The sequence below is a fragment of the Rhineura floridana genome, chromosome 1 (assembly GCF_030035675.1).
Source record: "Rhineura floridana isolate rRhiFlo1 chromosome 1, rRhiFlo1.hap2, whole genome shotgun sequence".
NCBI lineage: Eukaryota > Metazoa > Chordata > Lepidosauria > Squamata > Rhineuridae > Rhineura > Rhineura floridana.
Window position 1 is genome coordinate 2,322,922 of NC_084480.1, and position 14,135 is coordinate 2,337,056.

At 47.6% G+C, this 14,135-nt stretch overlaps 1 protein-coding gene across 14 annotated transcripts in view; it reads right to left on the bottom strand.

The window, feature by feature from the left end:
* CNTFR (ciliary neurotrophic factor receptor) overlaps positions 1 to 14,135 on the bottom strand; it is a 545,676-nt gene that overhangs the window by 16,600 nt on the left and 514,941 nt on the right. The window lies entirely within an intron of this gene.

Below are 14,135 nucleotides of genomic sequence, written 5' to 3' on the forward strand. Positions count from 1 at the left end.
ACAGCTGAGAACTTGTCTCACTGGTGTTGGTGTGTATCCACTGACGGCGCCAGTGTGGCTACTGTCTGGGTGAACAGCAGAGTGCTGCTGAATATTCCTGAGAGGGTGTACGTGACTAAAAGGAAGGAAGGAAGCAAAGAACTGCACTGCCGGATCAGGCTGCAATGGATCCCCCGCAGCCTCTTTCCCCGCAGTGGCCGGCCAGACGCCTCTGGGAGGTTCAGGAGAAAGGCACGAGGAGAACAGACCCGCCTTGGTTGTGCAGCCTACCCCTACCCCCCGGCAAATGGCGCACAGAGGAATGGTTATTCGATTATGAAGATAATTTTTACCTGGCCCTTCTCAGGGGTTAAAAATTCTGATGGATTAAAAATTACTCAGAAGCCTGACAAGAGCAAAATGCTAGAGTATCAAGCAGAGACACGTGCCACAGATCACAACATCTCAAAGCAGAAAGTAGACCACAAAGGATTTTTCCAACCTGGATGGTGCAAAAGGACAAGAAACACCTCAAATGGCAAAAAAAAAAAAAGGGCAGGCGAGAATCGTAATAATAATAATAAAATAAAATTTTATTTGTTAGTTGCCCATCTGTCTGACTTAACAGACGCTCTTAGGTGCAAAATGGGCCTCCCATGGCACAGAGTTCCACAGTCTAGGCATGGCCCAGGAAAGACAGTCTCTGGCATCCAACCAGCTGTGGTCCCTCCACCTTCAGGCCATGGAGGAACCCCGGCCCTGCAGGGAGGACAAGCTGGTGCAGAAGGAGGCAGCCCTGCAAGCCAGTCAGGGCTTCACCGGTTCTTTGAAATGTGTTTTGAAACAGACTGCGAGCCAGCGCCACTCTTTTCGAATAGGTGGGGCACGCTCTGAAGGATGAGCACTCCCCATGCCCCTTGCTGCGGCAGTCTGGGACAGGTGAAGTTCCTGGGGAGTCTTCAAAGGTGGTTGCCCATTATGCACCCTGCTGGAACCTGATCTAGGGCTAACAATGCCACTTGACACCCGTGACCGGTGCACAAATGTATGTAGCTGCTTCCTCAGTCAGACAATTCATCGGCCCACTGGGCTCGGTATGATCTCTTGATTAGCCTGAAGGCCAAGGCGGTGAGCTCACTAGTCGCCAGAGCAAAGCGTTTCCATTGGCCACGCCTGGAGGCGGAACAGGTTCATCTGCCAATCAGCTGCGAAATCCCCTTGAAGTCGATTAAAAAAACCAACAACACTCCAGCTGCTCCCACCAGGTTTTACAGTAAAAAGGGGCAGGGTTTGGCTAGCGTCTCTTCTGTCCCCGTTTTCAGAAGAGAGAGGTGGAGATGCCACCCTGGAATGGCTGAACAGGGAGGCTGTCTCTATTCTCAGCTGCCAACTTCAGCACTGTCTGAAGTCCTGCTGCTCCAGTCTGACCAGCCCCATCATCCTTTTTGCTCTCTAGGGCTGCATCTTTCCTCTCCAACCAAACCTGATTTTGTTCTGTGTGCCATCTCCTGCCCCACTTTGGTCCAAGACCCAGCTTTTGGCCTGGATGGAAGACAGACTCTCCTTTATTGGCAGTGGACATGGAGCTTGCTGAAGGATAAAAGCTAGGCCTGCGCACCGCCCCCCAAACTGCCCTGTGGCTCCAATCGGGGTGGGGGTGTTCAGGCTGACCTGGGTTGACCCAGGGGCTACCTGCTCCACCTCTGAGCTGGTCTCAAATAAGTTCAGAGTTGGGTCTAATGTTTAATTAGGGTTTAAAAAAAGCACTAATTACACTTTTGGCGGGAGGGGGTGGGGGAAGGAGGTGTTGTGTCTTCTTTCCCCCTCCCAAGAACAGGGACCAATTCTGCTGGGTGCTGTTTCACAAGCGCCTTTCCTACAGGAAAACCACTTATGCGTGAGCACCCATCACCTCGCAGGATCACTGCCTCTGAAGTTCAACGGAGGCATCTGTGATGTCCCTGTATTTTAATATCTGTAAATATGGTAAATGTGGGTTTATTAAGCGATATATGGTAAGTGACTGAGTGAGAGGGGGGAGTACATGGGCTAGAATGCTGGAGAATGTTGGATGATGATTGGCTGAGTGTTTGAATGGCTGAAGGTATAAATGAGAGGATGGCAGTTGAGTCAGGGGGGGAATTGTGAGAGTTGTAGGAGAGTTATTTGGATGAGTTGGTTGGCAGAGTTCTGAGGGAGGGTAGCATTGTATTTGGCTGGTATTTAGGCAGAATATATAAGACTGGAAACATAAAGAGTGACACTAAATGAAACCATACGCTTGTTGAACATTCCTAAAGTAATCTTGTTATTTCCTGGTGTTATCAAATAAATACTTTTATTGGTTTACCAAAAGCCTGATCCTTGGCTGGGGATACACAGACCAGAAGGGAGGGCAGGGTAATTACCAAGGCTGGAGGGAAACTGTATCAAATAAATGGTGGCAGCGGTGAAGGGAGATACTGTAACATCGTCAAGTATCCAGAGCAACCCAGGACTGTAGGCTTTATAGACAAAGATACAGGGGGGTTGTGGACAGCAAGGGCACCCAGACACAAAGTAACAAGCCATAGGAAGACTAAGGTGAGGTCTCTAGCAGTATTGTTTACAGGGAGTGACTGGTGGTGCTGCCTAGCAGTGGGATCTTGTGAGATCTGTGCTAGACCACAATACCTGTTGGAACGCCTCTCCCAATATGAACCTGCCCGTACACTGCGCTCTTCATCAAAGGCCCTCCTCCGAGCTCCGTCCCACAGGGAGGCTCGGAGGGTGGTTACAAGAACTAGGGCCTTTTCGATGGTGGCCCCCGAACTGTGGAACAGTCTCCCCAATGAGGTACGCCTGGCGCCGACGCTGCTGTCTTTTCGGCGCCAGGTTAAAACCTTCCTCTTTTCCAGGGCTTTTAATCTAACTTAATTCTGTTTTAAATTGTATTGTAATTGTTTTTAGATCTCCCATTCTCTGTACTTTGTGGTTCGTTTTATTGGATTTTATTGTATTTTGTATTAATCTGTTGTTCACCGCCCAGAGAGCTATGCTAGTCAGCCGGTATATAAATTTAATAATAAATAAATAAATAAATAATAGAGCGTGTGAGAGAACAAATAAAAACTGAGATCCTGACAGGTGGTGGCCCTGGTGGAAGTATCACAGGTAGAGCCAGCCGGTGGGATCATCACAGCACCCATCCTGCGTGGTGCTACTTTGCAAGCGGCTTTCCTGAAGGGAAGCCGTTTGCAAACTAGCACCTGCATTCTGCAGGATCGCTGCCTTTGCTCATCAGCTGGTGAGCAGACGCAGTGATCCTGTCGGGTGGTGCTTTGGTAGGAAGGAGAGACGCGGCTCTGCATTTCCCGGCCTCTGCTTCCTGCCTGATGCAGTCCCAGGTTGCTCTGGGCCATCCAGCCTGACCCACAGCGATCTGCAGCTGTCCCAACCCTACTCAGCCAAGGCCCAAATATGGGCCTGATTTGGTTCGGGCCTCAGGTGAATGTGGGGCACAGCCTTAATAGGAGCCAGTCTTGGGATCTGGAAGATTCTTCCTCTGTGTGATCCCATCACATATCAACAAGGAAGCAGACCTGTACTGGCTTCAGACTGACTTTCCCTCCCTTTTGGAGAGGACGGGCTATCTTCCCCTTTCGCTTGCAGCCTCCCCATTCTGCCCCCTCCAGCCCCAACTGGCCGTCTTCAGGGCCCGCCCTCCACGTGCAAGCCTGGCATTCCCCACCCCACCCCAGAGCACCCTTTGCCCATTTTCTATTGGGAAGGGCTGCGACTGGAGCTCCACAAGCCCTCCTTGGGCATTTGAGAAAAAAAGAAGACAGGAAAGGTCAGCAAGGGTTGTGAACTGGGAGGGGCAAATCCTGCCAATTTTGGTTTCGCCCAGTTTTCCATTTTTCCAGTCTCAATTTAGTTCTAAACATGAGTTTGCAAAATATTTTTTTAAAAATGTACTAAATAACATTTTAGTGCAAATTTCTCCTAATATGCACGTTTGCAGAGTAACGTCCCCTAATATAATGCATTTTTGTATGTTATTTTCATTAATATATGTGTTTATATGCACACTATGTATTTTATTTGGACATTGCTCTGACTGGAGACCTGCACTGCAAAATCCAGATGTGGAAGAACAGCTGCGTTCCAAGTTGCTTATTGTAATCGACTTGAAGGCATATAACAACAACGAATTGTTTCGGAAAGTGCGAATTAGGTAGGTTTGCCTTTAGATGCGAATGGAATGGAATTTCTCCCCCATGCCTAGTCCACAATGTCTCAAGGCCTGGAAAGAGAGGCAGGTGGGTGGGCTGACTGGTCTTGCAGACCTCCACATCATGGGGCTCAGAGTGGATGGGACAGGCTGTCCCTCCTGGAAGAGGCCCCTATGAATTCCCCACAAACAGGACAACTTCTCTCCCCCTCCAAAAAATAAATAAAAAAAAATGGGCTTGCTGCAAAGCCCTGAAATAGTTTTTGAATGACTCTGCCAGAACTGTTTGTCCACTTGGCCCAGTACTGTGAACTCTGACTGGCAGCAGCTCTCTGGGGTCTCAGGCCCAGGAGATGCTTTCCGACCATCCCCTGAAACGTGAAGCTTTTAAAATTGGAGACAAGGCACTGGGCACTGAACCCAGGAGTATGTTATGCATGCAAAGCATGTGTTCTGTCCTGAGCAACAGCCCAACGTACCTCCAGGGGGAAGGACAAAAAACCTGCTTCTAGAGCAACCCTCCTTCACCCAATGTCTCAATTTCTACCTCTTTGAAAGGTACAGAGAACTGATTTTCCCTGGAGGGTCACGTCTGCCTGGAGGGCTGCAGAGTTGGTGGGATTTCTCCAAAATGTGGGGAAGCATCAGAGGGTGCAAGTCTTACGTGGGCCTGATGCACTTTTTAACTGTGCCTGTCATCCACAGCAAAGTAGTTGGCGAATGCTCAGGCTAGCATCAATACACTGACCCTGCACACCTCAGCCCCAGACACACTGTGGATCCATTTCTCTGAATGAGATGTATGCAGATTTAAAGAGGTATGCAGGTTTAAAGAGCCAGTGTGGCGTAGTGGTTAGAGTGTTGGACTATGACCTGGGAGACCAGGGTTCAAATCCCCACACAGCCATGAAGCTCGCTGGGTGACCTTGGGCAATCACTGCCTCTCAGCCTCAGAGGAAGGCAATGGTAACGCCCCTGAATACCGCTTACCATGAAAACCCTGTTCATAGGGTCACCATAAGTTGGAATTGACTTGAAGGCAGTCCATTTCCATTTCAACTGGGGGAAAGCATTGATATGCGCTACTTGGCTGACAATATTCCAGCCTTTTAGATCAGTTACCAGATCTAACAACTTTGCCAGGATATGCAGAGAATCTTGGAATCCTGGACATGAGGAGCTAGCTGTGTGACTACAGAGAAACGTACACACTGAAATAAATGTTTGCTGAATGGTGGGAAAATATATTTTCAGTGCAATCCTATGCACGTTTACGCAAAAGTAAATCCAACTATACTAAGTGGGGCTTACTCCTGGGTAAGTATATACAGGACTCCATGTGAACCACTAAAATACTTTTCTCCACCTGACCACGTGGATATATTTTCTCTCTAACTTTGACCACTCTTTCCCAGCCTGGTGGCTCCAGCTGTTTTGGACTAGAGATCCCAGTTCCCACTGCAACAGTTGTAGTCCCAAACATCTGGAGGGCACTGTGATGTTCCTGTATTAATGTAAATATGGTAAGTGCTGTTTGTATAGAAGATACATGGTAAGTGGAGTGAAAGAGGAGGGGGAAGTAAATGAGCAGTAGAATGCTGGATGATTGGCTGAGTGTTTGGATGGCTGAGAGTATAAATGGAAGGATGACAGTTGAATCTGTGTGGACGTTGGTGGGTTTGAGAGGTGTTTGAGAGGTGTTTGGAGGTGGGTGTTAGGTGGTGGATGTGGGGAGAGTGTGGAGTTCGGATTAATACTAAGACAAGTATCAGAGGAATAGATGAAACCATATGCTTAAGTACCATTAGAAAAGTAATCTTGTTATTTCTAATATTTAATAAACACTATTTTGGTTTACCGGAGGCCTGATCCTTGGCTGGGGAATATACAGACCAGAGGGGAGGGCAAGGTACTTACCAAGGCTGAAGGGAAACTGTAACAATTGGTGGCAGCGGTGAAGGGAAGAATATAACACCACAAGTATCCAGAGCAACCCAGAATTATATGCATTCTATATAGATCAAAGGGATTGGGACAGCTTAAGCACGCAGTCACAGAGGTAACCTGATTGAGAGAGACTCAGGCAGAGTCTCTGGGAATACTGGTTATAGGACGTGACTGGTGGTGCTGCCTAGCAGGGGGATCTGGTGAGGTCTGTGCTAGAGCAGAGAGAGAAACCATAAAAAAGGACAGTCCGGACTGGTGGAGTCCCTGGTGGTGCCTAGTGACAGGCAGTAGCCACAAGCAGGTAGGAACCTGACAGTGAGAGCCAGGGAAGGGCATCACAGGCACCACGCTGGGGAAGACTGACTCAAAGGAAGTGTACTTATTTTCACCTGACACCTTTTGTTGTTGTTATGTGCCTTCAAGTCGATTACGACTTATGGCAACCCTATGAATCGGTGACCTTCAATAGCATCTGTCATGAACCACCCTGTTCAGATCGTGCAAGTTCAGGTCTGTGGCTTCCTTTACAGAATCAATCCATCTCTTGTTTGGCCTTCCTCTTTTTCTACTCCATTCTGTTTTCCCCAGCATTATTGTCTTTTCTAGTGAATCATGTCTTCTCATGATGTGTCCAAAGTATGATAACCTCAATTTCATCATTTTAGTTTCTAATGATAGTTCTGGTTTAATTTGTTCTAACACCCAATTATTTGTCTTTTTTGCAGTCCATGGTATGCGCAACACTCTCCTCCAACACCACATTTCAAAGGACTTGATTTTTCTCTTATCTGCTTTTTTCATTGTCCAACATTCACATCCATACACAGAGATCAGGAATATCATGGCCTGAATGATCCTGACTTTCGTGTTCAGTGACACCTTTCAGAAAAGTTCAATTTCCCCATTTGCTGCTCAACCTTCAACCTTAAAATGACAGACAAAAGTCACAACAATTCACACCTAATACTAGGCCATTTCTGGGTTCGTTTATGATTCATCCTGTACTTCAAGGTAGGATTTTTCTTTTAGTCCTCACAAAATTGGTACTTCCAGAAAATTGGTAGTGCTAGCTTTCCAGAAACATTTCTTTTAAAAAGGCAGTTGCTTGGACTGGGGGGTAAGCAGCAACAAATCATTTCGCCTCCCCACCCCGACCCTGCCGCACTCAGGTCCTATCGCCTGGGATGCCTTTTAGCCAACTCTGCTGACATCCAATCCACAGTCTCCACTAACAAAGGGCACTTTTCTAGGGTCAGCCCCAGACATTTTGCTCCTGAAAGTGAAGGACAAAATGGTGCCCCCTCCTCCAGTTCCACACACAAAAGCCGACTGCACCGGCAGCTGAATCTTACTTCAAAACTGGTGATGGGACAGCAGGGCAGATTTGAGGGGCTGGAAGCAGGCCTGTGGCAACAGATCATAGAATCCTAGAGCTGGAAGGGGCCTTGTAGGCCATCGAGTCCAACCCCCTGCTCATAGCAGGAAATCCACAGCTAGAGCATCTCCCGCAGATAGCTGTCCAGCCTCTGGACAGATGAGAATGGCTGGAGGTTCAGAGGAACAGAGAGGGGCCGCTGCTGCCGCCACCATACCTGAACATATGCCACCTGAGACAGTTGCCTCATTTTGCCTAACGGGAGGTTGCTTTCTCTTTTTTTTAACCCATCCCCACCTATTTTTAGAGTCTTAGCCATGCACACAAATGCAGCATATAGCCTAAGCTATTACACAGTGGGGAGGCTTGCATGCACTTTAAGACAGGAAGAGCATTCAAGGCTCAAAGGATTCTGGTAGTGGGACACAGAAAGAAAAAGCCACTTAAACATGCACACGCACATCCCTGCCAGGATTATCGTGAATTAATTCTTGTGCAAAGATTCCTGCATCGGCAGCAACCTGTCTACTTTTTCAAACAAATCTCCATTAACCCAAGACCTAGAACGTTGGATCCAAGTTCCAAGGCAGTTGCTGGGCTCCACCAGAGTTCTGCATACCTGACGTTGCTGAGGATGCACCCGTTTGCTTACCATTTGCTTACTTATTAGGGAATTAGAAACAAAGCCCTATGAGGAGAGACTGAAAGAACTGAGCATGTTTAGCCTGCAGAGGAGAAAACTGAGGAGAGATACGAAAGCACTCTTCAAGTATTTGAAAGGCTGACACACAGAGGAGGGCCGGGATCATCCCAGAGTGCAGGACACGGAATAACGGGCTCAAGTTGCAGGAAGCCAGATTTCAGTTAAACATCAGGAAAAACTGTTAGAGCTGTATGACAATGGAACCAGTGACCTAGGGAGGTGGTGGGCTCTCCGACACTGGAGGCCTTCAAGAGGCAGCTGGACAGCCATCTGTCGGGAATGCTTTGATTTGGATTCCTGCCTTGAGCAGGGGGTTGGACTGGATGGCCTTAGAGGCCCCTTCCAACTCTACTATTCTATGATTCTTCCAGGCCCATAGATAAACATGCAAACGGATTTGTCCCTCACACTGGAACATGGCCAGATTATGATGGGCATGGCTGATGGCAGAGGTGGGTACGGCTGGGCAGTTACTGCGGGATGGCGCTGCCACCTTGGACAACCTTTGGCTGGAGGCTGGGTCCTGCCAGTGAGAGGCACTGCCTCCAACCTGCCTGGGCCTCCCACCAGTGAATCCACGAGCACAAGTCTCCTGTAGCGGCAGGCAGGCTTCTTGTGGAGTTCCTCAGTAAACATGCCCTACTCCTTCCCTCACTGGCCATGCCTCTGCTTGCTCCTGCCCCCAGATAATGAAGGGGCCTTCCTCGGCCGCAATGCCCACTCAAGGGCTCCTGAACAGCAGGGACTGATCATTCATCATCATCCGGTTGCCAGGACTGGAGTCAAAAAGTTGCAACAGGCTTCCCATTTACCTTCAAGGGGAAGCCTAGAATCCCACAGAGTTCTTGCCACATTACTGGGTGGACCATGTCATATGCATTGTGACGAGCATAAATATAGCTACAGCCAGAAGGCAGGCTAACTGGGGATGGATCGTAGCTGCAGTGGCAAAAAACACCTGCTTTGGATATAGAAGGTCCCCGGTTCAATCCCTGCTGGCATCTCTAGGTACAGCTAGAACAGATTCCCCGCCTGAAGCCCTAGAGAGCCACTGCCAGCCAGTGTAAGCAATACTTAGCTAGATGGACCACTGCACTTGCTTTGCATGCAGAACTTCCTCATTACAACCCCTGGCACCACCAGTTCAAGGCTCTCTGCCTGTAGACCATGCAGAAGCACTATCGAGGCAGAGAAGACATAGCAATACTGCAGAGGATGCCTCAATTCTGTGTAAGGTGGCTTTACAGGCCTATCCCTCCCCCCACTTTTTAAAGAAAAGAGCATCTCTACAAGTTCCAAACCAAATGCAACCCACTCACACTCAGTCTTGAATCTTTCCTGCCCAAGACCCACTGAAGTTCACGGGCTGTGCTCAAACTCTGGATGAGTTCTTGATCTGTGGGCCCCACATGAAATGGCAGAAAGGTCTGACCTTGGAATGTCCATTTCCAAGCATCTGGGGTGGCAAAGTCAGGAAAAAGAGAATGGAGAGCCGTTACCAGTCAAAGAGGTCACTGCAGGTCTAGGAAGACTTACTAGATAGCAGAGAAGTAGGAGGCACTGTTAATAGCTCAAGAATAAAGATGAGATGCAACTGAGCTGTTAAGTGGATGAAACTGACCCAGGATTGGCAAGCCTCAATGTGGTTTGGTGTTTTGTTTCCTTACTGGAGTTTAGAATCTGTTCCTGAATTCTAAGACGTTCACACACTCTCATCTGGCTCGCTTATCCCTTCATACATCAAGGGGAATCAGAAAGTGGACCCAGCACAGATACGTCCACAACCCTCCGAGTCTCTCCTTTTCCCATGATTAAAGGCTGGACTCGCCTTCCTACATGAGCAGTCCCTGTGAAACCATCAAGGAAGAATCAGTTCCAAGATTTGTCTCTGCCAGCTCTTCCATTTTGAGAGAGTGACAGACAACAGCAGATCTGAAATTTCATCTCCTGGTTCTGTGTTGTTCTGGTCAATTTGACCAGGACATGCAGTTTCCCTAAATAATTCGGAAGGTCTTTCAAGAGCTGTCTGCACGATCAAAGCACGGCTTAGCAGAACAGCTCAGATCGGCCAGATTTTAACTTGTTTGAAAATTATCTTAGCTAACTTTGTTAAATCAGTGCTGCTAGAAAGGTCAGATCTAAGATCCTGCCAAAGGACCTTAGACTGAGCTGTCCAGGAGCTCAGGTTTAGCACAATTTTTTAATTGGTGCTGTGGACAGCAAGATATGCTAGTGATGTCTAGATCAAAAATTGCTAACAGAGTAATTCAAGCTAGTCTTTGAGAATAGAAATAAAGCACCTTGCCCATGTGGTAAACCTCCATAACCTCAAAGAATGTCTTGAATACACGCGTACTCAGTGATGTTTCCAGTTGGAACTGGGGAAACAGAAGCAATAATCTGGATTTATGGCTCTCCATCCCAGGCACCATAACCCATTTTGTTCTGGGACATGTTGCATTGTAACCTGCTCTTTTTTCCAACCATGATGATAATACTCTGTAATCGGTGATTTTGGAATGGAGGAGTGGAGTGGAGAAAAAACCCAACAGCCACAATGCTAGTACTCTGTCAGGACAGGCTAACCACTCTAGCTCACTGTCCTGTTACAAAGCATCATTGGGGAAAGAAAGGTCATAAGGCCATGTTTTGCATGAAGATGACACGAGGTTCAGTCCCTGGCATCTCCAAGTAGAGCTGTGGAAGACTCCTGTATGGAGAGCTGCTGACAATTAGGGTTACAGCCAGATGGGCCCAGGCAGCTTCCTATGTGCTCAGCTCAGGTGAGTCATGGGGGGGGGAGAGAGGGGGAAAAACCAAGAGAGGTGTTGGCAGCCCATGGATCTGCCCCCTTCCATTGCCTACCTGGGACTAAAAATGCAGGAATTCTGGTTCAGATTTGTGAGGGAGGCGAATATTCTCATTCTTTGTTAGCATTTATGAACCAAGAGCTGACAACCCTTCTTGTGCAATCCTCACAATCGTCTGAGGTGCTGCCCCCTACCCAGGCATGTGGTACTGGAGGCCAGGGTATTCTGAGAATCCCAAAACCATGCCATCCTAAATTATAACCCCACACAAACTCCACAAAAAGCGAGGTCTGTCTAAGTCTTCTGGGAGGCCACAAGCAAGTCGAATAGGATGCTGCTTTGCATCAGAATATGTTTTTTGTTTTCTCTATTTATATGCCCGCTCAATAACATGTTCTCTTTTAGCTAGGAGGCAAAATGTTCAGTGGGTGGCAATGCCCCCCCCTCTGTGTGTGTGTGGTTGTGATGGTGTAGAACATTTGCAAAATTGGACTTGGTATTGAATTCTAGGATAATCCGCAAGGTTGTCTGACTGTCAAACAGGCTCCCACTCTTTGGGTGTGTTCGCGGCTGTTAGTGACAAATGCACCCAAAGAGTGGGACCCTGTTTGACAGTCAGACAACCTTGCGGATTATATTTTTTTAAAAAAACCTACAGCAAGAATCACATAATTATTTACATAATTATTTTTGTAATCTGCTGCTGCTGTATACATTATATAAATATACAGCAGCATAAGGAATAACTAAGAAAATTACATAATTTTTCAGAAAAAATAACGGGGGGAAAGGGAGAACTGGGAATTGCAATAACTAGTGGAACACAATTTATAGTGAATAGGAACTGGCAGACCATTTGATGAATTGAAAAACGGAACGGAATCAGATAGCAAACTGCATCCTCTACGTGTGTGTGTAAAAGAGGGAGCTTGTTGTATGTTTTAAATTGTCTTTAATTTGTTATTTATTTATTAATTATATCCCTCCCTTCCTCCCAAAAGGAGCCCAGGGTTGCAAAGAGGTGATAAAATACTAAAAACATCTATAAAACATATTTGAAAACCAATTCCAACACAGATGCAGTCTGGGACCAGGTCTCTGCTTAAAAGGCTTGTTGAACTGTATTTTAGGTCATTGTGACCCATCATGGGATCTTATGGTGAAGGGCAGGTAACAAACTGACACAACAACAGCAATTGCGAGAGAACACAGTAGTGATTAAAATCAAGTGAAGAAACACCTCGGTGTCTCCAAAACTAGGCTTCATCAGCTGCCCATGGGGCAAGACTAAGCCTGCAGAAATGGTGTCTGTGGGTTTATCCAGCAAAGTCATCTGCAGAAACAATAAAGATATAAGAATGTATTATCAAAAACATTCATCAGACATAAATCATGGCAGTCTAATATCTGATATTCTTTGTTTTTGAGGAGGCAATTGATTTTCTGAAGAAGAGAAATGAAAGCAGATTTATCTGATTTCAGTGGAGTCTTTGAAACAGGGCTGAGGAAAAGAAGTAATGACACAAGAGAAGAGGAGCATCATCAGCAGAGGTGGAGTAAGCTGGGCCAGGAGCACAAGAAAGGCCTAGAAAGGTGGTTCAGACTAGAGGCCCATCTAGGCCAGCATCCTGCCATCTATGAGGGCCAGCTAGATGCCTCTAGGAAGCCTACAAGCGGGAGATGAGTGGGAGATGGGCTCCTTTGGGAGGAAGGGCAGGATATAAATTCTATTAACAACAACATCATCCCCATCAACGGGAGCTCTCCCACTCTTGTTCCCCAGCCATTGGCAGAGGTATCATAGAATAGTAGAGTTGGAAGGGGCCTATAAGGTCATCAAGTTCAACCCCCTGCTCAAGGTAGGATGCCTCCGACCTTGGGTATCTAGCCAGAGTGACGAGCACCCATTGACAGCCCTCTTGTCCATGAATTTGACTACCCCGTGTCTGTGACAGTAGCCATTTGCTGCCCCTCATCTTCACTGGATTACCTCAGGTATTGGGTTATCAGAGAGAGAGAGAGAGAGATAACACCTTTCTCCCTACATTTCCCACTGCTCATTCATCCCCTAAGTGGAAGAGTTCCAAATGGTGTACCCTTTCTTGGCAGGGGAGTTCTCCCAGAGTTCCCTGATCATTCTGGCTGCCCTTTTCTGCATCCACCTGGTGTTGCTTGAGGGAAGAGTTTCCCCCTTTCCACTTCCAACTGCCGGCACTTGCATGGCTCACAGTGCCGAAAGCACCCCTCCAGAATGGATGGTGCTAGATGTGCGCGTACTCTTGTGGGCCCTTGCACACAGCAGGTGACGGACGCAGGTTTCAGAAGATGTGTCAGTGTGACTGGCAACATGTGTGAGAGGCCTGGATGCTCAGGTGGTTGGGTTGATGGTGTAAGTTAACCAGCGGAGCCTGCAAAACCAGAAAGAGGCTATTAGTGATCCATTAGGCAAACGTATCCAGTTCCAGCCTAGGTAATCCATTAAAGGAACATCTGAATGCATTAGGAGTGTGCTCAGCCTGGGCCAGGACGTGGCTGCAAAGCAGGAGGAGGAAGAGGAAGTGAGGCCAAACCGGCTTGAATTACACACTTAAAAGCCAGTGAAAGAGAAAAGATGCCCTAAATATTTAATGTTTTGTGTTTAAGGGGACAGACCAAGAAAGTCTGCTGAAGGAAAGAAAGAATACCTTGATGTAGTGGCAATGACGGCCGTTCCCACTTCCTCTCTCTGCTTCCATCTCCTGGAAGTGAGGTCATTCATGATAGCCACTGTAAGATGCTGGGTGGGCGAAGTTCAAGTGCATCACCTAAACTGCAGCACCAGCCTGAGTGATGTCAGGTGACCTTACGACATGGACACTGCCACGTGGCCCCCAAGGGCCAACCAGGACCCCACAGGCCCGACAAAGCCAGGGGCTCTTGGATGACACTGATTATCTTGATCCATTTCAATCTGGTTTCAGGCCCGGTTTTGGCACCGAAACAGCCTTGGTCGCCCTGTATGATGACCTTTGTCGGGAGAGGGACAGGGGGAGTGTGACTCTGTTGATTCTCCTTGATCTCTCAGCTGCTTTTGATACCATCGACCATGGTATCCTTCTGGGAAGACTC